This window comes from Halichoerus grypus, chromosome 4, assembly GCF_964656455.1.
Source record: "Halichoerus grypus chromosome 4, mHalGry1.hap1.1, whole genome shotgun sequence".
NCBI classification, from domain to species: domain Eukaryota; kingdom Metazoa; phylum Chordata; class Mammalia; order Carnivora; family Phocidae; genus Halichoerus; species Halichoerus grypus.
Genome location: NC_135715.1, coordinates 92,836,934 through 92,857,523, shown reverse-complemented (window position 1 = coordinate 92,857,523; position 20,590 = coordinate 92,836,934). Strand labels below are relative to the sequence as shown.

The 20,590-nt window shown below is 50.9% G+C and overlaps 1 protein-coding gene across 1 annotated transcript in view; it reads left to right on the top strand.

Moving 5' to 3' along the window:
* The first annotated feature begins 4,844 nt into the window (after nucleotides 1-4,844).
* GLI2 (GLI family zinc finger 2) overlaps nucleotides 4,845-20,590 on the top strand; it is a 245,633-nt gene continuing 229,887 nt past the window's right edge. Inside the window, exon 1 of the mRNA XM_078070664.1 lies at nucleotides 4,845-5,211. The gene's annotated coding sequence lies outside the window, so the exon portion shown is untranslated. The remainder of the gene's footprint in view (nucleotides 5,212-20,590) is intronic.

Below are 20,590 nucleotides of genomic sequence, written 5' to 3'. Positions count from 1 at the left end.
GTGGCTTCCAAAGTTTCTAAAAGGCTCCTCTTTGGTCTGCCTGGCATCCTCACTTTATGTAACTGTCCCCCTAGAATTACCATCTTTATGTTTCTTACTCCTTCTATAGAAGCCTGCTCTTTGGAAGGCTTTCACCTGGCTATCTCTTCGTAAGCTCACCCTTGAAACCTAGTTACCACCACGCTATGAGGAAGCCCAAAGTAGTCTGAGACCACGTGGAGAGGTCCAAACAGAAAGGAAACAACACCCCCCACCCCAAGCCAGTAGCCAGCACCAAGTGCCAACCATGTGAGTGGGCAAGTCTTCAGATGATCCCAGTGTCAGGCTTGAGTGAGGTCTTCTAGCTGAGGCCCCAACACTGAGGCAGAGACAAACCATCCTTCTTATGCTCTGTTCAAAATCTTCATGTGTAGTAAATGGTTTCTCCCACTGTGTTTGGGTCAATTTTTTACACAACCCTAGTAACTAGAACACTGCGATAATGGACTAGCACTTCTCTTTGGGACTGGACTTTCTTATCACTCAGGCTCCTTGTACAGAAAAAGGAAGCATGGACACGCTGTGTTCTCTTCCCTCTCCCAGTTAACCCGCCCTCATTCCTTCTACTTTCTCCCCAGCTTTATTAAAATGTAACTGGTATATAAAAGTTGCACATGGGGCGCCTGGGTGGCTCAGTCGGTTAAGCATCTGCCTTCAGCTCAGGTCATGATCCCAGGGTCCTGGGATCGAGCCCTGCGTCGGGCTCCCTGCTCAGTGGGGAGCCCGCTTCTCCCTCTCCCTTTACCTCTCCCCCTCCACTCATGCTCTCTCTCTCACTCTTTATTTCAAATAAATAAAATCTTCAAAAAAATAAATTAAAAAAATAAAAGTTGCACATAATTAATATATAAATAGAGTGAGCTTGGATATATGCATTTATTTGTGTTACATCCCCACAATCCAGGTAATAAATACATCCTTCACTTCTACAAGTTTGTGTCCCTTTTTTTTGATGGAGGAGGGGGTAAGAACACTTCACATGGGACTTACCCTCTTAAATTTTTGAGACTATAATTTTTGACTGTAGGTACTATGCTGTACAGCAGGTCTCTGGTACTCGTCCCTCTCATATAACTGGAGCTTTATACCCATTGAACTGCCCAAAGCCCCATCCTTATCGGCTGGTAAACACCCTTTTATTATCTCCTCTATACCTTTGACTATTTTAGCCTCTTAATAGATGAATCGAGCAGTATTTGCCCTTCTCTGACTTATTTCACCTTCCATAATTTCCTCCAGGTGGATCTCTGTGGTCACAAATGGCAGATTTCCTTCTTTTTTAAGGTCGACTAGTATTTCACAGCCTGTATATTCCACGTTTTCTTTCTCCCTTCATCTGACGATGTACTTTTGGGTTGTTTCTAGATCTTGGTTATCATGAATAATGCTGTAATGAACATGAGAGTGCAGATAGCTTTTCGAGACCCCGATTTCAGTATTTTGGAACATCTACTCAGAAGCGGAATTGCAGGATCATATTCTCAGGTTTTCTGAGGAACTGCCATACCGTTTTCCGTAATGGTTACACCATCTTGCATTCCCATCCGTGCCAACAGCGCACGAGGGTTCTGATTTCTCGACAACCTCACCGACCCTTGCTATCGCTTGTCTTTTGGACGCTAACCATTCTAACACACGTGATGTGATGGCTCACTGTGGTTTTGATTTCCGTTTCCCTGATGCTGAGTGAGGTGGAGCACATTTTCATGTCCTGCTGACCAGCTGAATGTCTTCTTTGGAGAAATGTCTATTTCGGTCCTCTGTCCATTTTTTCACTTGGGTCATCTGTGTTTTTGCTATTGAGTTTTAGGACTTGCTTACGTATTTTGGAAATTAACTCTCTGTCAGATAGATCGTTTGCAAATATTTTCTTCCATTCGACAGGAGGCCGTTTCATTCTGTTGTTTCTTTTGCTGTGCAGCTTTTCAGTATAAGGTAGTTCTACTTTTCTATTTATGCTTTTGTTGCCATTCATCCCTTCTTCATATCGGTGCAACTTCATTTCCTCAGAAATGCCCTCCCTCACCACCTGCCATGCTAGCTCAGGTCGCCAAGTACCAGCTTAGCACCCTTTGCATTTTTTTCTTCACCCAGTTTCTGATCATCGATTTGTTTGCGGTTATTAATGAAACATTGAGCTCATGAGGGGAAGGTATCCCCAGTCTGGCTCACGGTGATGTTAGGCCACTTAGCACATCACTGGGCACAAAGAAAGTTGCCAACTGAATGAGCTGGGACTTGCCCAAAGTCCTACATTAAGTATTAGATCTGAAACCAGAATTCGGTGTCCTAATGCTCAGATGAAGGCCTTCTCTGCTAAGCCATTTGCCTCCACTCCAAACCTTGTTGCTTTTTTCAGTGCCAAAACTTCTGACCATCTACAGATTAAGGCATGGTGTCTACAGCCTCTCCTCAAACCAAAAACATTCCATCTTCATCTCAACAGCCACCTTCTTGCCAAAATAAGCCAGGAAAGGTTATGGGAGTGCCTGGATTCCAGCAGGAGTTGAGCTGGTCTGAGAAGAAAAACAAGAGAAAAAGGAAAGATCCCAAACTGTTGATTTGTTTAAACGTCTCCATAAACTTAACAACACAAGGAAACCAACAGAGACAAACTTATAATGAAGTAATCAGCCGATGAAGCTAATATTCCAGTAACATGACATGATTCCCCACATTTCATGGGGTAGATATGAATAGGGTCATTAAAATATGGCCATTGAGGGGAGGGAGAGTTTACTTTTTCTGTCTCCTTGGAGTCTGTGTTCTGAAAGCTCAGCAGGAATTTAAACAAATAGCATGGAGGAATGAATGGTGAATCCCATCATATTTAAAGAAAAAGCCCCTCTCAAACTTTTCTTGCCTTTTTTTTTTTTAAAGATTTTATTTATTTATTTGAGAGAGAGAGAATGAGAGACAGAGAGCACGAGAGGGAAGAGGGCAGAGGGAGAAGCAGACTCCCTGCTGAGCAGGGAGCCCGATGTGGGACTCGATCCCAGGACTCCAGGATCATGACCTGAGCCGAGGGCAGTCGCTTAACCAACTGAGCCACCCAGGCGCCCACTTTTCTTCCCTTTAATAAATGTATTGGCTTCTGCAAGTTTTGCTTTTTAAAAACCCTGCGGGTTTTTTTCCCCCATCTAGAGAACCTATTTGTGAAAAACAAAATTAGCATCAAATTGTTCTAATATTGTTCTGAATATTTTTTCTCTAGGTCAGGAAGAAATTATTAACTTCTCTCATATAAGTGAATGTAAGGAGAAAGGAAGGAAGGTAGGGTGATAGGGAATGGGGACCATAATGTTCCTTCCCTCTTTTATTAAAACGTGAAAAATAGAGTTAGGGAAATTGTCAATGGTATCTGGAAAGATCTACTGACCAAAAGGGATTGTATCAGTAAAATGGGTTTGTGAAGGTCACACCCTCAAGGGGAGTGTAGAATTGCCTCTCTGAGCCTTTGTTTCTCCTGCATTCCAGACAAGATGCAACAGTAGGAAGGGAGACTGAAGGGAGAGATGCTCCCACTCCTCTCAACTGGGCCAATTTAGTTGAACTAATGGTACAACCCACGGAAATTCACGCAAGATGGTGGTTCAGCGCTCTGACCTTGGACAAGTTACTTAAATTCTGTAAACCTCAGTCTTCTCACCTGTAAAATGGAGAACCAAACTCAGAGTTTGGTAGGTTAAATAATATAAAGGAATTACTACGTGTCACCTAGCACATAGTGTTTCACAAATGTTAGGAAGAAACATCAAAAAATCCCCCAATGAAGCACTCTTTGGGTGAGAACCCTCAGCACAGAGAGAATGGTGGCCCCCGAGGAGTTGGGGGACACTTTAACCTGCTGCTCCCATGCTCCTGAAACCAGGCAGCTCATTTCTGGGGATTGGTGTGGCTCGAGGGCCCGGAGCTAGTCACCCAGTTTGCTTAAGCAAGTTCTTTCACACACACCCCCATATACACTTTGGCCCAAAATTCAGTGAGGTTTTTTTCTTCCTTCTTCCTCTGTTGTTGTTGGGTTCTGATTACTTCCATCTGGCTGTGGCAGCTAGAGTGGAGTCTCTAAAAAAAAAAAACAAAAAAAAAACACAAAAACAAACAAAACAAACAAAAACCCTCCCTACAAAACACACATGTACCAAACCTAGAAGGCTTCCCGCTTCTCGCCTGCAAGCGCTCAGACGGCGACTCGTGTGAGCCGCGGCGGGGGGCGCCGGCAGGACCCCCGGCACCTGCGCGCGCTGCAGGCTGGAAGAGGGTCCGCGCCGAGCCAGCCGCCCCCCCCCCCCCCCCCGGCTTGCCTCCCGTCCCCGGCTTCCGCCCCGGCGCCCGGAGAAGCGGGCGCACTGGGAACTGCGACCCGGGCATCTCCCGGCGGAGGGGGAAGAGGGAGGTGGGGAGGGCGGGTGATTTTAGAGATTGAAAACAGAGCAGTCCCAGCGCCTCAGCTCCGGAGCTCATCTGACTTGAGTTAGCGACCCCCCACTCACCCACCCACCCCGGCGCCTTAAAAAAGAAAAAAAAGTGTTGGAAACTGGCGCGTTCTTTCGTTCCCTGCTCGAACTTTGCTCGTAGGTGTGCTTTCCCTCCCCGGCACTCGGGAGGAGGGTCCTCGGCCGCCCCCTCCCAGCGCCCCCCCCCACGCGTTCCCCGGGTCCCCCCGGGGGCGGGTGCGCGGGGCACGGGCGGGGGCGCGGCGCCCGGGTGTGCTGCAGCCGTGCGCGCGGGGGCGCTGCGCCGTCCGGGCGGCGCTGATGGATTGCAGGAGTGCCGGCGCTCGCCAGCCGAGGCAGCACGGCTCCGCGGACTTTTTTTCAAACTCCCATCAATGAGACTTCGAGGAGGAGCGGGAGGCGGCGGCGGCGGCGGACGCGCAGGAAGGCGAGGAGGAGCCGGGGGAGCCAGAGGAGCCGGAGGAGCCGGAGGAGCCGGAGGAAGGAGCGCGGGCCGCGCAGCGCGCGGAAGCCTAGGGAAGCTGCCGGCTCGCCGGCGGTAGGGGCTCCTGGGCCCCCGCCCGCCTCTCGGTCCCCTCCCCTGCCTGGCCCGCCCCGCCCCGGCCGGACTGAGCCCCGGGTCGCCGCGCCAGCCAAGTTGGGATGGGGGCCCGAAGCCACCGCCCGGCGCCCCAGAGGCCACCTGCGTGCTAGAGGCAAACTTTTGTCTCCCTCGGTAAAGTTGCATTGGCCTTCTTTTGCTTGCTTTGCGTTGCGAAGTGCCCCCTACCCCGGCCGAGTCCGGGCGGACCAGGATGCTGCGCCGATTCGGAGGGTCCCTCGGCCGAGTACCCGCGCCACGGCACGGGGATCGGGGCACCGGGCTTGGGGGGCCGGGGGCTGGCGAGGCGGCCCCGCTTCGGGCTCTGACCAGACCGTGCGGGGACGATAGAGGGGTCCGGGGCTAAGAACTCGTGGCCGGGGTGGGGGGGCTGATTTTGCATCCCCCTTCCTACCTGGGGGAAGAGCCTGTCCGCTCCGGGTGCACAGCCTGGCCGGCCCCCACCCCGTCTTCACCGCGCCCTAGCCCCGGGCTGTTTTTGGGGAGGTGGTGGGTAACACCTCAGCCTGGGATGCTGCGAAGCTCTGGAGGTGGCAGTGGGAGCCTGTCTTAGGGGAGTGTGCTGTGTGTGGAGGGGCTGCAGCCAGCCACTTGTGAACTTCTAACTGCACTTCTCCGCTCTACCCGTCGCGGAGCCCTGCCTTTCTTTCTTCCTCGCTCCTTCCTCCCCGTCTTTGGGCCCTGCTGCCCCCCTCCCCCTCGGTCAGGCTCTCCTCTTCGGCCTCCCTCCTTGCTTCTCTCCTCCAACTCCTCCTCCTCCTCCCCTGCCCTCCGCCCCAAGAGCCGCTTGACTTCTCGAAGGGATCCGCACGTAATCCCTGGCCCGGTCCTCGGGTCCCCCCACCCCTCACTTTCATCCCCGCCCCCACTCATCATCTCCCCCCACCCCCCAAGGGCCAATCTCTCAACAAGTATATTTGCTGAGGAATTTGAAAAATCCACTACTGCAACTTGATCTGTGTGTGATGGATGGGGAGAGGCGCGTAGAGAGTTGGGCGCCAATCCTATTAAGGGTTTAGAGAGAGGAGCGTTTTTCCCGGACGGGGGCGGGGGCGGGGGGGGTTAGGGAGGGGTGGAGGAAGGGAGCGTGTGCGTGTGTGTGTGTGTGTGTGTGTGTGTGTATGAGTGTGAGTGCGCCCGCCGCGTTGGGGAGCTGGAAGTCCACCCTACTCGGCGCCTTTTCAGCCCGGCAGTAATTGCTGTCATTTCCTAGGAAACCCGACTTTTACCGCGCGAGGAGCTCGGGAAGGAGCCCGCGCGCTTCACCCCGGGTGACCTGCTGCGGAGGCGCTTGCGGGCCTGGAGCCCCCCCCCCACCCCGTTTCTAGGGTGCCTCTCTCTCCCCGCTCCCCTCTCTTTTGTATAATTTTTTATATGGCTCTCTGGGTAGATCCCCGCTGGAAAAGTAGATCCTTCCCAAGTCTGGTGCCGGGCCCTCGGGGGTGTTCTATGCGCTGCTCGGCCCTCCCGCCCGAGCATCCCGCTGGGTGCACGGCCTCTGGCGCGGGCTTTGCAGCCCGGTGGCCGCGGCGGAGTCCTGGGCCCCCGCCCCGCCGCCCTCGCCGGGCGTGTGAAGGTTTAATCCCGACAGCTTCAGATAAAGGGAGCAGTTGTAAAACGCTCATATGCTGTTTGCAGACGAGGCTCTGGGGGATGTTGGAGAATTTGAAAGTAAACGTTTCCCTCGCAAGCGGCATAAAATAGTGTTTAAACAAATATTGTATTGGCATGCTCAGGGGGCTCCGTGCCAAAAAGTAAAGTAAATAAACTGTGAAATCCAAAATATACAGCGGGGGAAAGCGGAGGAACAGGCGGACTTGTCGCAAGTCCCCCTGATGAATTCTGTTTGTTCAGGCCACCTCACCTAGGAGCCCCCTCCCCGCCCATTTCCTTACCTTGGCTGGGAGTTTCCTTCCCTCGGCTTCCCAGTGTCTGGGGGCAGGCCTCCCTGGGCCTGGGAGCTGCTTTGCAGTGGCTCCGTCGGGAGGGAATTCATTGTGTGGCTACCTGGGCGCGTCTCCCCCCCCCCCCCCACCCAGGGGAGGGGAGGGTACCCTGGCCACGCTTGGCTGCTTTTAATTTTGATGTTCTTTATTTAGGCTTTTCCCAGCTTCTGGTCTGCCCTGGGGCAGCAGGTCTAGAATGTAGAATGTATACTTGCAGATGCGTACCTTCCAGGCCTCCCTCCCTGCTGGTGTCTCTGACCTCACTCCTTGCTCCTCTTCCTTCAGCTTTCTTGCTTTCGTTTTCCTGGACTTGCTGCTTCTCCCTCCCACGGCTGAAGGTTACAGGAAATTGTGGAGATGTTCTCTCCCGGATTTAAATTCCATTCAAACCCAGACAGAAGGAAAGTTGTCACTTGTCTGAGAGTTGCAAAGTTAAGTTAACGTTTTGTAATCTTTAGGATGGTTTTGTGTTTCCCTGCTGCTTAGAGAAATCCGCTGATTTTAGGAGGTTATTTAATGGTTCTAGGGGGATTTACCCTAATGCGGGAAGATTCCCACGGAGGTGAGGAGCCCACCTGCCCAGGAGATAGCCCTCGGGTGAACTGGCCAGCTCTCGGTCTGGCATCCGAGAGACTGTGGTCAGAGCAGTCTGTTTTCAAAGTCAGTGGGTGAGGCTGAGAGGGAGAACCCCCCCGCCCCCCATACCAGGGCTGGAGAGGAACAGGGTGGGACCAGTAGAGGTGTTTTTATCCTCCGTGGGAATTGTTCTGAGGGGAATTTGCAGTGTTCAGACTCCTCCAGCAGAACCCCACCCCCCACCCCCACCCCCGGGCTCCTCTCCAGCTCGCACTAACCCTGGCCTGGCCGTGGCCTTGGAGGGAACTTTGGACTTGGCCCACCTTGAAGCATGTGTGGAATTAGATGAGGCCCTTCCGGAGCGCCACTCCACTTTCTCAGGGGTGCTCCAGCCCACTTGTGGCGGGGCGGGGGCGGGGGGGGAGGTCGGACAGAGGAAATCCTTCTAGTAGCCTGGTCGGAAGAGGGGGCCACAAAGGCCGCTGGTCAGCGCCTGGCTGGGGGGGTTCTTGGAGGCTGTGTACTGTAGCTGGCTTGTTTGCACTGCCGACTGAAAAATACACAAATCCTTCATGCTTTTTGTACTGCCACAAGTGCCCTGTACACAGTGCAGCCTGTGGGGCTGGATTAGCAAACCGGGGGATCAGCAGGCCGGCAGACAAAATTGGATATTTGTCTAATAAACACCCTTCTTCCATCGGGGCCTCCCTCGGCCACCCCGGGGCCGGTGGGGGGGAGGACTTCGCCCCACAGATGCCAGCAATTCCCTCTAAATGAGACCAGGAGGTTGTCGTGTGCACTCTGAAAGCCCGTGTGACCCCTACGCACCCTGCTGGCTTGTTAACGCTCCGAGCGGAGCCCTGCATCCTTGTGTACCCTAGGGGTAGGGCAGCTTGCCTTTTCTTGGGAAAGTGTGTGTTCAGCAGGGCTTACTTTCATCTGAGTGATGCTCCCTTGTGATGCTGGCTTGAGCGAGATGGAGCAAACCCGTCTTGCTTCTTTAGGCTGGGGTGGGGGGAGGGTCCTACCTGTGCCAGGGCCCATTCCCGGCTGCATGGGGGGGGGGGGTGGCCAGGCCAGGTGGGCCTCGCTGTGGACAGCTGCAGCTGTTCCCCCCTGGGCCAGGGTGTTTTGAAAGGGAACCCCAGGGAAGCAGTCCCCCCCCCTTTCTTCTTTTCAGTAAGTGTCAGAGGCACGGACAAATGAAACACGTGAAGAATGCCAAAGAGAGAAACTATTCTCAGATTCCAGAAAATTCAGAGGCGGAATAGGAGTTTGTACCGACCACCAGAATATGCAGCAATTTCCAGTGAACGAGGCTAACTGGAGTCTAAAGACCTCGGGGAGGGGAGCTACTCTATAATTGTTTCCTCAGGCTTGTTTAAAAGACCCTAAGGGAAGGGGACATTGGTGTTTGGTAGTGTCCGTTGGAAAAGGGCAGGAGCTTTGTGGTTTTCAAATAAACACAGGACACCAGACTCAAGATTACTCATTTTCTCTAAAATTAATTTGAGTGTTTGCTCTGGAATATAGGATTCAAAAAAAACCCAAATCATTGTTCATTGTTTTTAGATTTCAAGGGTGACAAAAGCATCCTTAATCTACAAAACTATGTTGAAAACTCTGAAAAAAATGCACCAACAAGAACAGTATATTTTCTTCGGATTTAATAGTTTATGTTTCTCAAGTCCTTCACGAACAAAAGCATCCTCAGTAATCCTGTTTGTGTTCTAATTCTGGTTTCTTTAAAAACATGCAAGTGGGGGAACATAACTCAGTTAAGATGTGACCGAAGAGTACATATTAAACCGTTTTTGAGATTTTCTTGATTTAAATTGAATAAGTCAGTGTGGTTTTGTGTGTGTGCATGTGTGTTGTTAAAAAAAAAAAAAAACAGGTTGCTGAGAAGTGTGTTTTAACTGTGAGTGCCCGGTTTCATGCATTAGCATAAGAAAAAAGTTTTAGTGCATTTACTATTGTCTTGAATGAAGAGTTTCAGCAAAGGGAAGGAAAGCCTCAAAAGGGTGATGGTCCATTGAGATTCGTCAGCAGCCCCCAGCTCGTCATCTGCCGCTGAAATCTGTGATCGGATATTACTTTTATCTCGCTTTTCCATTCTCTTGCCTTTTTCACACGTTCACTTTTGTCAAGGTTTATTGATTATGTTTTCTTCTCTGCAAATCTGTGGAAAATTTAATGAACCAAAAACAGCAGTGAAATAAAGGGGACTTTTTATTCATTAGCACGGGATTGATTTCCCCCCTTGGGCCGAGGGCCCCTGGCCTCCTGCAAGTGAGGCGGGGGAGGAGGGCGGGTGGCCCTGCTTCAGGCTGAGGCGGGGCCTCCCCAGGCCTGTGGCCTCACCACTGACCAGCACTGGGGAGCCTGGGACTCCTGTCCCAACTGAACATTCAACGCTTGGAGGGGATGGCTGTTCCTGGTCAGCCTGAGTCTACCATGCTGCAGACCCCGGCCTCGGCCTCCCAAGATTTCTGGCTCAGGGCGCTTTGGGCAGGGGACGGCTGGACATGGGATATTTGTATTCCCCAACCTTACAAACCAGTTGAGTGCCTGCCTAGGCCTTCCTGGGGACACAGTTAAGTATCTCTCTTCCTCCAGCCCAGCTCTCAAACCTGTAATTAAGCAAAGCCCCTGGTGTGATTACACTTTGCTGACTCGGCTGGGTTTGGAACCGCTTCCCTCTACGAAATAGGGTGAACTCTTGCTCTTTCCAGAGGCTTCTTGGGCAGCCTGTGATACAGTTCTATAGCACATATGTCTGTCTCTCCCTGCCCTACTCTTCTTTCTCCTGTGCTCTCTCTCCTCTTTGTCTCCTTTCTATCTTTCTCCCCTCTCTTTCTGCTCCCCCACCTTTTTGCGTTAACATCTCTCTTCCCCCATTTCCTCTTTTGCGGCTTTCTTTCTCCCCCTCTCTCCTTTCTCCGTCTCCCAGCCTCTTTGTCTCTCTGCCGTCCCCTTTCCCTTCTTTTCCCTTCTCTCTCTCTGCTTCCCCCTCCCGTCCGGGTCCCCCCCCCCAAACCCCGCCCCCTCCACTTGCCGCCCCGCCGAGGGCTGGCCCGGGAGGCGGCGCGCCCAGGCCGCGGGGACCGTGCCCGCGTCTGGGGGACATTCGGTGCTCCGAGTGCCCGCGCGCCGGCGGCACCGCCTTCCTCCCACCTGCCCGCCGGCCTGGTTTGCGGCACCCGAACAATGGCCACATTGTCCCGGCGGCGCACCGGCCGCCTCCGGCGAGTGGCGGCAGGCCGGACCGTGCTCGTGGCGAGTCGGGAAGAAAGCCAGCGGGCCAGATCCCAATGGGCCCGGGCCGCCGCCTTTGTCGCGGGGCGAGCGCCCCAGAGCGCGCGGGCCCCGAGGCTCCGCACCTGGGAGGCGCGCCGTTGCCCAAAGCTGCGGTCCAGGCCCGACCTCCCTCCCGCTCCCGATGGGCCGGCTTGCCCTCCCCTTCCCGGGGAAAGGGGTTCGAGGGCAGTTTAGTTTGCAGAGTGGGTTGAGATCATTTCCCCAGAGCCAGGAGACAGAAGGGCCATGTTACCCAACTTCTGGTGGCGTCAGAAACTTTTTCTGCAAGGCATCTGGGAGGACTGACTACACGCAGGGAGGCATCCCGTTGCCCTGTCCCCACCCCAAAGGCAGGAACAGAGTGGTGGTCTCTCAGAATAGTCCGCACCCCTCCCCCCATGCGTCTTGACCTGTACGGATGCAAGACCTCTTAGTTCAGAAAAAGAAAGATCTCTGAATGCTTAGGATGTTAAAAGAGCATCAGTCGCGGGGTCCAAGCAGATGCTTAGCAATGCTTCTTTGTGCGGTGGACAATGCAATAAGTCAGCCCGACTTTTGAGCCACATTTATAAGGAACTGTAAGGGCCGCTCAAGTACACTTGTGCTAAGTTGAATTGATTGAAATTTAATGGCGGTTAGTGGCGATGAATGGTAATGATTTTCCAGCGTATCTTTGGCATACTTGACATTAATAACCGGAGAGTGTGTGTCTACGCTCACAGAGAGCCTGCCACACACGTGAGGCATAGCATTATTCATTTCCTTCGCCTCCTTCCTCTGCTCAAATCCTTTTCCTCCTCACCATAATTCAGTTGTTCGGATGATTTAAAAAAAAAAGGAGGGGAAGAAGGAAAGAGAAAAATCTTTCTCCATTGAGCATGTACGTCATGTCAACATAATTTTGAGCTCATGATTTTTTTCAATTCCTCCATAAATCAGCTTCTAATATACAGAATGTGATGAATTTGTTTTAGCTGCCGTCATGAATTAATGTTATGCAAATAGAAGCTTTGCAGGTGAAATGATTTACTAAATAATTTCAACTTCTAATATTTAAACTCATTCATTATGTTGGGAGTTAAAAAAAAAAAAAAGAGTCCATATTTTTAAACCTGAGATAGGGAGATTAATACGTAAGTGTTTGCAGTGTAAGGCAGACCTTGATGGCCAGAAAATAGCTCTTAATTCGTTGATTCTTTCTTTGAGAATCTGCAATTCACCTAGCAGTGGCTTAAGAAGAAGGGGATAGAAGTCTTACCGAGTTTCTTCTGGGGGAGGACAGAAATGCAGTTAAATAATTCTAACATGACTCTCAAGGTAACATATCCCATGGGATTTAAGTAGCTCTGCTTTGGGAACCAAGAGGGGCTTCCTTTTTGAACTGCTCTTGAAAGAGGAATATGACCCAAGCCAGGTGGAGAAGGTTGAAGGGCCTTTGATGTTCCCTGCCCCCATCTTTGTCATTTGCTAGTTAAGACCATTTTTTTAAAAAATTTTTTGTTGTTGGGCGCCTGGGTGGCTCAGTTGGTTAAGCGACTGCCTTCGGCTCAGGTCATGATCCTGGAGTCCCAGGATCGAGTCCCGCATCGGGGTCCCTGCTTGGCAGGGAGTCTGCTTCTCCCTCTGACCCTCCCCCCTCTCATGTGCACTCTCTCTCTCATTCTCACTCTCTCAAATAAATGAATAAATAAAATCTTTAAAAAAAAAAAAAAATTTTTGTTGTTGAAGTATGCATGACATACAATGTTATATTGGTTTCAAGTGTACAACACAGTGATTTGACAATTCTATACTAGTTAAGACCATCTTAAGACCAAGTCATTGGTGTCTGCCAAAGAAGATGGCAGCGGTATAGAAAGTTGGACAGAGGACCCCCCACCCCCCATCTCCCGTTCCACCCCCCTCACCCCCCGGCCATAACTGCTAGGAGTCCTTTCTTATATATATCAATCATCTTTCAGGCTGTTTTCCTCTGGAAAGAGTTGAGGAAGAGAGTTATTGAGATGGATGAGTGCATATGAAGAAAAATTAGCCCAAACACTTGGGGTTACCTTGAGGGAGAGGGAGAGCGGTCTCTCAAGAGCTGGTTGACCCTGTGTAAGTTGCTTTGACTCTCTGTGGACGGAGGGCTTTGGCAAAGGTGATCTCAGATTCTTTGGCTTCAGAATCCTGGGAGCCAGGACACCCCATCTCTCACCGCCCATCCCAAGAATCAGACAGCAGGGAGGGTGGGAGGACCGGAATCTGGAGAAAGTGTGGGGTCTCTGTCACTGCCTCTGTTTCTGGGGAGTGTATAGTGAGGTGCTACTCAAGGACTATGCCCCACTTTCCCACCAGTCACTCTCCCTAGCCCACGGCAGAGCTCGGGCACCTCTGGGATATGGTCAAAGCATGAGCATAGAGGGGGGTGGACTTGGGGACATTGGCAGGTGGTGGGAGCGGGGTGGAGGCACATGGCCTGTGATAGCCTTTTCAGACTTTCTTGAAGGCTACAGACAAGCTGAAGGAGGGATGACACATAAATATTTCTTGGATCTCTGAAGATAAGGGTAGAGTTTTGACTTGACTTCTCCAAAAATTGAGGTCATCGTGCTCCGATGACAGGTTGAAGGCACATCACTCAGACATTTCCACAGACAGGGATGGGTTGTGCTATGGCGATACATTAAGTGTCCAAGCTGTGACAGTGTATTTAGGGCCGGCCCTCGCTGTCTGCGGAGATCAAGGTGAAGGGACATGTCTGGTGTCCCCGGACTGAGTGTGCATGTGTTGCCTTGTTTGTGTAGGGAAAGGAGAAAGCAGGCTCCCCTGTTACACAACGAGGAAGGTTTGAATGTAATTCAGATGTTTTCATCTATTGAAAATGTGTATAACGTAGTCTGTTCACACATGTGATATAGTATGTTAAATTACTCTTCCCGTTCAGTGTGAATGCGGGATGTGTGATATGTATATATATTTGTTCTGAAATACATATGTATCGGTAAGTCCCTTAACTATCAGATCCCTTTAAGAATGAGATTTTTTTTTCCTTCTCCTAAGATGCACTTCTACAAAAAAGAAATAGCATGAGAGAATGAAGTCAGAACTGGAAATGAGTTATAGAGGTAAATCTGAGAATAAGGCCTCAGGTACCGTTAAGGGGGGTTCCTGAGACTCTTGGATGAGATTCAGATTCAGGTGGGAAGCTTGTTAAACATGCAGATTTTCAGGCCCCAGGGAGTACTTAGTAAATGAGAGAGAATTCTTGTGGAGAGGGGTCCCGAGATCTGCATTTTATGGAGGATTTTTAGGGTGAGGTGATGGGGATCAATGTTTTCTTTCTGTGATGGCCCCGGTTCCTTGGTGACTTTTGCATTGAGAAAGGGATAGCATTGGCATCTATAAGGCTGGTTGGACAACCCGGGATGGGTCTCAGCAGATTGTTAAGACTTATAGCTGCCTGATCAGCTCGTGCTGGACTGGAGGTTGGGGCGGGATGGCCTAAAATTGAGCTGTTCTGCTCCAGAACATCACAGAGTGGTGTGACTCTAGGGCAGAGGCTCTGTTTCATGGGACAGTGACAGTCACCTATTTTGCTGTCAAAGGTGGCTTTTAGGCCCAGGAAAAACTAGAGCTTAGTGAGCTTATTAAGTGTATAGTTCTGGCCTGAGGGTCCCTACGATGACTCCCTTTTTTTTTTCTTTTTTTTTTAAGATTTTATTTATTTATTTGAGATAGAGCAAGAGAGAGAACACAAGCAGGGCAGAGGGGCAGAGGAGGAGGGAGAAGCAGGCTCCTTGCTGAGCAGGGAGCTGGATGTGGGGCTCGATCTCAGGACTCTGGGATCATGACCCGAGCTGAAGGCAGACGCTTAACCGACTGAGCCACCCAGGCGCCCCTGACTCCTTTTTTTCCCGTGTAAAAACCCTCCTGTGCGTCATGACAGCTACTGTCTCAGTGCTCATGGGCGAAGTGGCCCGAAGTTGGACCCACTTGGGGCCCAGTTCGGTGTTTCACGGTTTGAGCAGACATTCTGGAAGTTCCACTCACACTGCGGTTTGGCTGAAAGGCCTACCTTGTGGGTGTCTGTGGCTTCCGAAGGAAGATAGGACAGAGATAGTCCGGCAGGAGTGGGCGTGCAGAAAGGAGCTGGTGGTGGCTGCCCTGCCTGGAGGGGAAGCCTGCCGCCCAAGCGCTCCGCAGTGTCACCTGGCACCCTGCCCCCGGGCCCAGCGCCCGGTCCCCGCACCCTGGCTCTGGCCTCAGCGTCTTTCAAGAACATCCTGTCTCACTATGACTTGAGTCGTCTTCTGAGGATGAAGGCACAAAAGAGCCTGGAAGGAGTCTGGCGAGTGCGGGGCAGCCGAACATTAGGACAGGCCTGGTTTCTCTCAGGTCCTTGCTTTTCAGCTCAGAGTGGGCGTCCTGACGCTGCCTCACTGGAGTGTTTTAGTATTCAGTGGGGCTCCACGTGGGAGCCCAGCAGGGGCCTCGCTCCCGGTCAGGCTCCCGGGACTGGTGGCCTTTCCTGTCACCAAGGCCCCGCTGGCCTTGGACACTCGGGCCCTCACAGGCCTCTGGCTCTGATGGGCCAGCTTCTGGGCGCTCTGTGGTCTGTAGTGTCCTGCACTGCAGGCTGGTAGCTTTGTGTGGATACTTCAAGTGCACCTGGGCAAGGACTTCAAGAGAGCCTGAGAAAAGAAAACTTTGACGCATCCGAACTTGGGCCGTGTGGACTCCTCCTCATCCACTATGCAGTTGGTTCAGACGGAGACCGTTGCGAGGCATCTGGCGGGTCTGAAGGTGCCGTATTGTTTCCTGTCCACGTTGCTCAGCTCCTCTGCATGGTCCACACTCCCGAGGGCGGGCTGTAGAGGAGGGTGAGGGCCGCCCCTCCACGGCTCCCCTGGCCCTGGGCGCGCCGTGGGTAGTGGGACGTGGGCTGGTGGCATTAACCTCTCCTCTGGGGCTCTGCGGTGCAACACCCGGGTGCCGAACCCTCCAGATCCAGCCGTCAGTCCCAGGCCCTGCAGGCCCCTCAGGCCCCCAGCACTCCGCCCAGTTGTCTTACCAGGAAGGGCCGAGCCCCCATGCTCTAGTGTGGTGCTTCTTCAGCTGCCATCCCCGGCCATCTTCAAGCGGCCCACCTTGACTGGGTAGTCAGTGGCAGGCAGAAAAGCCAGAGGCAGCTTAAGGCCGATGGTGCCTTTGGAATCTGGCTTGGAAGCCTGGGTGTGCTGAGCTGGAGGGTCCTGACTGACCGCCTCCCCCGCCAGGACCGCCACCACCCACCTGCGGTATGAGTCCTCTTCTTGCTTTCGATGATTTCAGCTGTGAGAACCAAGCTCCTAGACCAGTGCCCAGTGATGGGCATCTACTAGCCAGCCTCACGGAGCCGGCTGCCTGAGTGAGCACTCGTGTCCCCCTCCAGATGCCCGGCCGCTGGCCCAGCCAGGCAGACAGAGCGGCGCGTGGGACAGGCCTGGGTCTCACCCACAGCCCTGCCCAGCCCAGCTCACTCTGCGGGTACCTCACATTGTTTACGAGTGGCCTTGGCCCTGTTGATCTCTCTTCTGTTTCTGTTTCTTTGGGTCTCCTTTTATTTAGGCTTAAAATCCTTTTTGCATGGCTAGGGGCTCTGTATTCAAGGTATGGGCTTTGATTTAGCACTCCGGGATTCAATCAAAACCTTCTCTTCTGATGTAAGAATATTAAAAACAGGGGCACCTGGGTGGCTCAGTTGGTTAAGCGACTGCCTTCGGCTCAGGTCATGATCCTGGAGTCCCGGGATTGAGTCCCGCATTGGGCTCCCTGCTCGGCAGGGAGTCTGCTTCTCCCTCTGACCCTCCTCCCTCTCATGCTCTCTGTCTCTCATTCTCTCTCTCTCAAATAAATAAATAAAAAAAAAATAAAATCTTTAAAAAAAAAAAAAAGAATATTAAAAACAACAACAAAATAGTTTCCCCACAAGATCTTAAAACTAAGACATGCTTTTTTTACAAAAAAACCCTGTGATCTAAGGAACATCATAAAGAGGGAAATTTCATTAAGTATCCTTCCAGTTTCTTTCTATTGTTTTATATGAAATAATATTTTTGCTCTGTATTTTCTTACAAAATTGAAGTTACATTGTGTACAGTCACGTAACTCTTGATTCACTCAACATTATATCATAGACATGTTTCCATGTTTATTAATGAGTAATTTCTATTTATGTGGGGTTTTTTTTGGCAACGTAATATTCCTTTGTCTGTCTCTATCATATTTTTACTTTACTCTCTTTACATGGTTGGATATTTACATTGTTTCTAATTTATTATTTATTTTTAAAATTATTTTAAAATTAAGGCTCCCCACTGAGCCTGATGTGGGGCTTGATCCCAGGACTCTGAGATCATGACCTGAGACCAAAGCAGACGCTTGACTGACTGAGCCACCCAGGTGCCCCTTGACTGTTTCTAGTTTTTGTGATTATAGATAATGCTGGAATAGATGTCCTTGATGTAAATATTTGCCTGAAATTCTGATCATTACTTTAGAATAGATTCTGAAAAGTGGTCCAGCTTGGCCAAGGTATTTGGACAGCTATGAAGCTGTCATTAGGCCTTAGTGGATTTCCAGTGGTACCTTCCTAGCTTTTGGGGAGAGATTGAAGATGTTGGTTTGAGGTTTTCCGAAGAACTATGTACAAATCAAGGTAAAACAGTTAATTGAGTGCCTCTGCATGCCCAGAAACATGCAGGTCACTTGCAGACTATGATCCTCATTTTGTAGATGGGTAAACTGAGTCTTGGAGATGCTGGATAATCTCCGTGTTTACCTGGCCGTTGGGAGGCAGAGCCCTGAGCAGTGAGATTTATTCTCTTGAGGCACGGGCTTCTGAGTGCTGCCCTGGGAATGGCTGGGCCACAGCACGCTTTCTCAACTAGGGCGATTTTTCCCCAGGGGTCGTTTGGTTTTCACAGCTTGGGGTGTGTGTGTGTGTGTGTGTGTGTGTGTGTGTGTGTGTGTGTGTGTTATTGGTATCTAGTAAGTGGAGGCCCGGGATGCTGGTTAACCTCTTGCAGTGCACACCTGCAGCCCCCACAACAAAGAATGATCCAACCCCAAATGTTACCAATGCTACAATCGGGAAACCCTGGGGGAGATGTCACCAGCTAGGCTTTCTTCCCTGACCCACACACCAGGTGGCAGGCGCCTTTTCACACCTCACTCTCACACCGGGCTGGAAATCTTAAAGCCTCCTTTCTGTGCCTTGAAATGGAAACAGTGGGGCCGCTGCCATCACGAGGAATTCCTGGAGCAATCCATCAGTCAATCAGCTAGCACTTACTGGAACATCTGTTATGTGCCTTGGACTTATTAAGCTCACCGCCGGAAGCGCACACCTTGCTAACTTGGTTAAGTGCCGCTGGCCTCTCAGATCCCAGCAGTGTCCTCAAGTGTGCATCTTCTTCCGAGAGTCTCCATGCCTAGTGGGGAGGCTACTTTAGGAAAGTCATGAATTGGCCAGTGTGACCTCAAAAGACAGCTACAGAGGAATGTTGCCAGGAGCAGGGATTGCCCTCAACTGTTGTCGGAGAGAAACCGGATAGGTCTGTTTTTCCGGCCCCAGGCTGTAGGTTTTTCGCTTCACAATGAATTTTGTACCAGGCTCTTCCTGGCAGCTAAGAGTCAGGGACTGAGGGGTCCTGGGTCAGAATAATGGGAGATCCTGGGATGGGGGCCTTTTGGCAGTGGCTCACGTATTCAACCAAACAGTGGTGCCTGAGCAGTCCCGGAAGGCTTCTTCCAGGAGAGGTCCAGACTGGGTCTGGGGACTTTGCCATTGGAGGGGCAGGGGAAGGAAGGACAGTCCGGGCAGAGCAACTCAGGCGAATGATGGACAGAACGTGGCATTTCTGGAACCTACAGGGGGTCAGTGTTACTTGGAGGGTGAGGTGTGGGGAAGGGCTCTGGCAGTCTGCAGAGGGACCCTTTATGAGAGCCTGGGGATGCTTTGAAGGGGTGGCTCTGTGATCCTAAGGATGGCCCTTGTTGTTACCCGTGGGTTAACTTCAGGTCATGAGGCATAAGCACACAAGAACCCAGGTTCTTTTGGGGGATGGGACATTGGGCAGCAAAGTGATTCTCTGCCTCTAGGTTTGGGCTGACTCAGTTTCTCCAGTTTTTTCTCTGCCAGGGAGGCCAGGCACAACAGTGGAAAAGAGGGAATTCCCAGCAAATATGCACATATCTCTTCTCATTCTAGTAACCTTTGCCCAACTGTAGGCAAGAGCTTTGCCTATTCCTGACCTACTACTCCCTGAAGATAACTCCCCTTACAGGGTCACCTCTTGGTGACCCTGATGGCTGGTGGAAAAAGGAAGAGAAGATGAATCTGGTTCTCAGAACACTCTTCACTATGATCCTCAGGAACACTGTCAGTGCTTTAAGGGTAGTAGTGGTTATCCATCCTCCATCCATCCATCCATCCTTCCTTCCTTCCTTCCTTCCTCCATCTGTCCATATTCCTTCCCTCATCCATCCATACATACATCCATCCATCCATCCATCCATACATACATATACATCATCCATCCATCCATACATACATCCATCCATACATCCATCCATCATCCATCCATTATCTGCCCATCCTCCTTCCATTATCCATCCATCTGCCCTCCCTCCCTCATCCATTCATCCATCCATCCATCCATCCTCCCTCCCTCCATCACTCATCCATCTATCCTCCCTCTATCACCTATCCATCCATCCCTCTTCTCTCCATCACCCATCCATTCATGCATCCTCCATCACTCATCCATCTGTTCATTCATCCATCCATCCATCCATCCATACATCAGTCATCCATCCATACATCCATCATCCATCCATTATCTGTCCATCCTCCTTCTATTATCCATCCATCTACCCTCCCTCCCTCGTCCATTCATCCATCCATCCTTCCATCCATCCATCCTCCCTCCCTCTATCACTCATCCATCCATCCATCTTCCCTCCTTCACCCATCCATTCATGCATCTTTCATCATCCATCCATGTGTCCATCCATCCATCCATCCATCTTCAATCCATCCTCCATCTACCATCCATTATTATCCATTATCATTATCCATCCATCTGTCTTCAATCCATCCTCCATCTTCCATCCATTCATCCATTTATTATCCATTATTTGCCATCCATCCATCCATCCTCCATCCATTGACTACAGGATGTTAAAAGCTTTTGTTTTTGGTCCTTGGTGTGTCTCTCCTCTCCTATCCATGAAGCCAGTAACTCAAGGGTCACCTCCTTTGTGGAGTCTTTCCTGCATTGGACCTAGGCTCCCACTTGTCTCTGGAGTTTCCCTTGCTTGTAACATTCATTAATATTGTCTTGCAGTTGTCTGTTTATTTGTGTTTGGTAAATGTTTGTTGATAAATCAATTCTGGGAGACTTTCCAGTGGGAGAAAATGGCGTTTGTTCAGTGTCCTTCGACACCTCTCTTAAGAAATATAAGTCAACCAAGCAGTCTCCAGATTGGTGACCTTGCTTTGAGAGAGTAAGAGGAATTGGTATAAAATGATTTGTTTGTAATATAGCAGAATTGCATTTTTATATAATTTAAAAATGTGTTGTATAGTTCATTTAGGCTCCACACATAATTTCTGTGTACAATATTTTTACACCCATTTGAGGGAT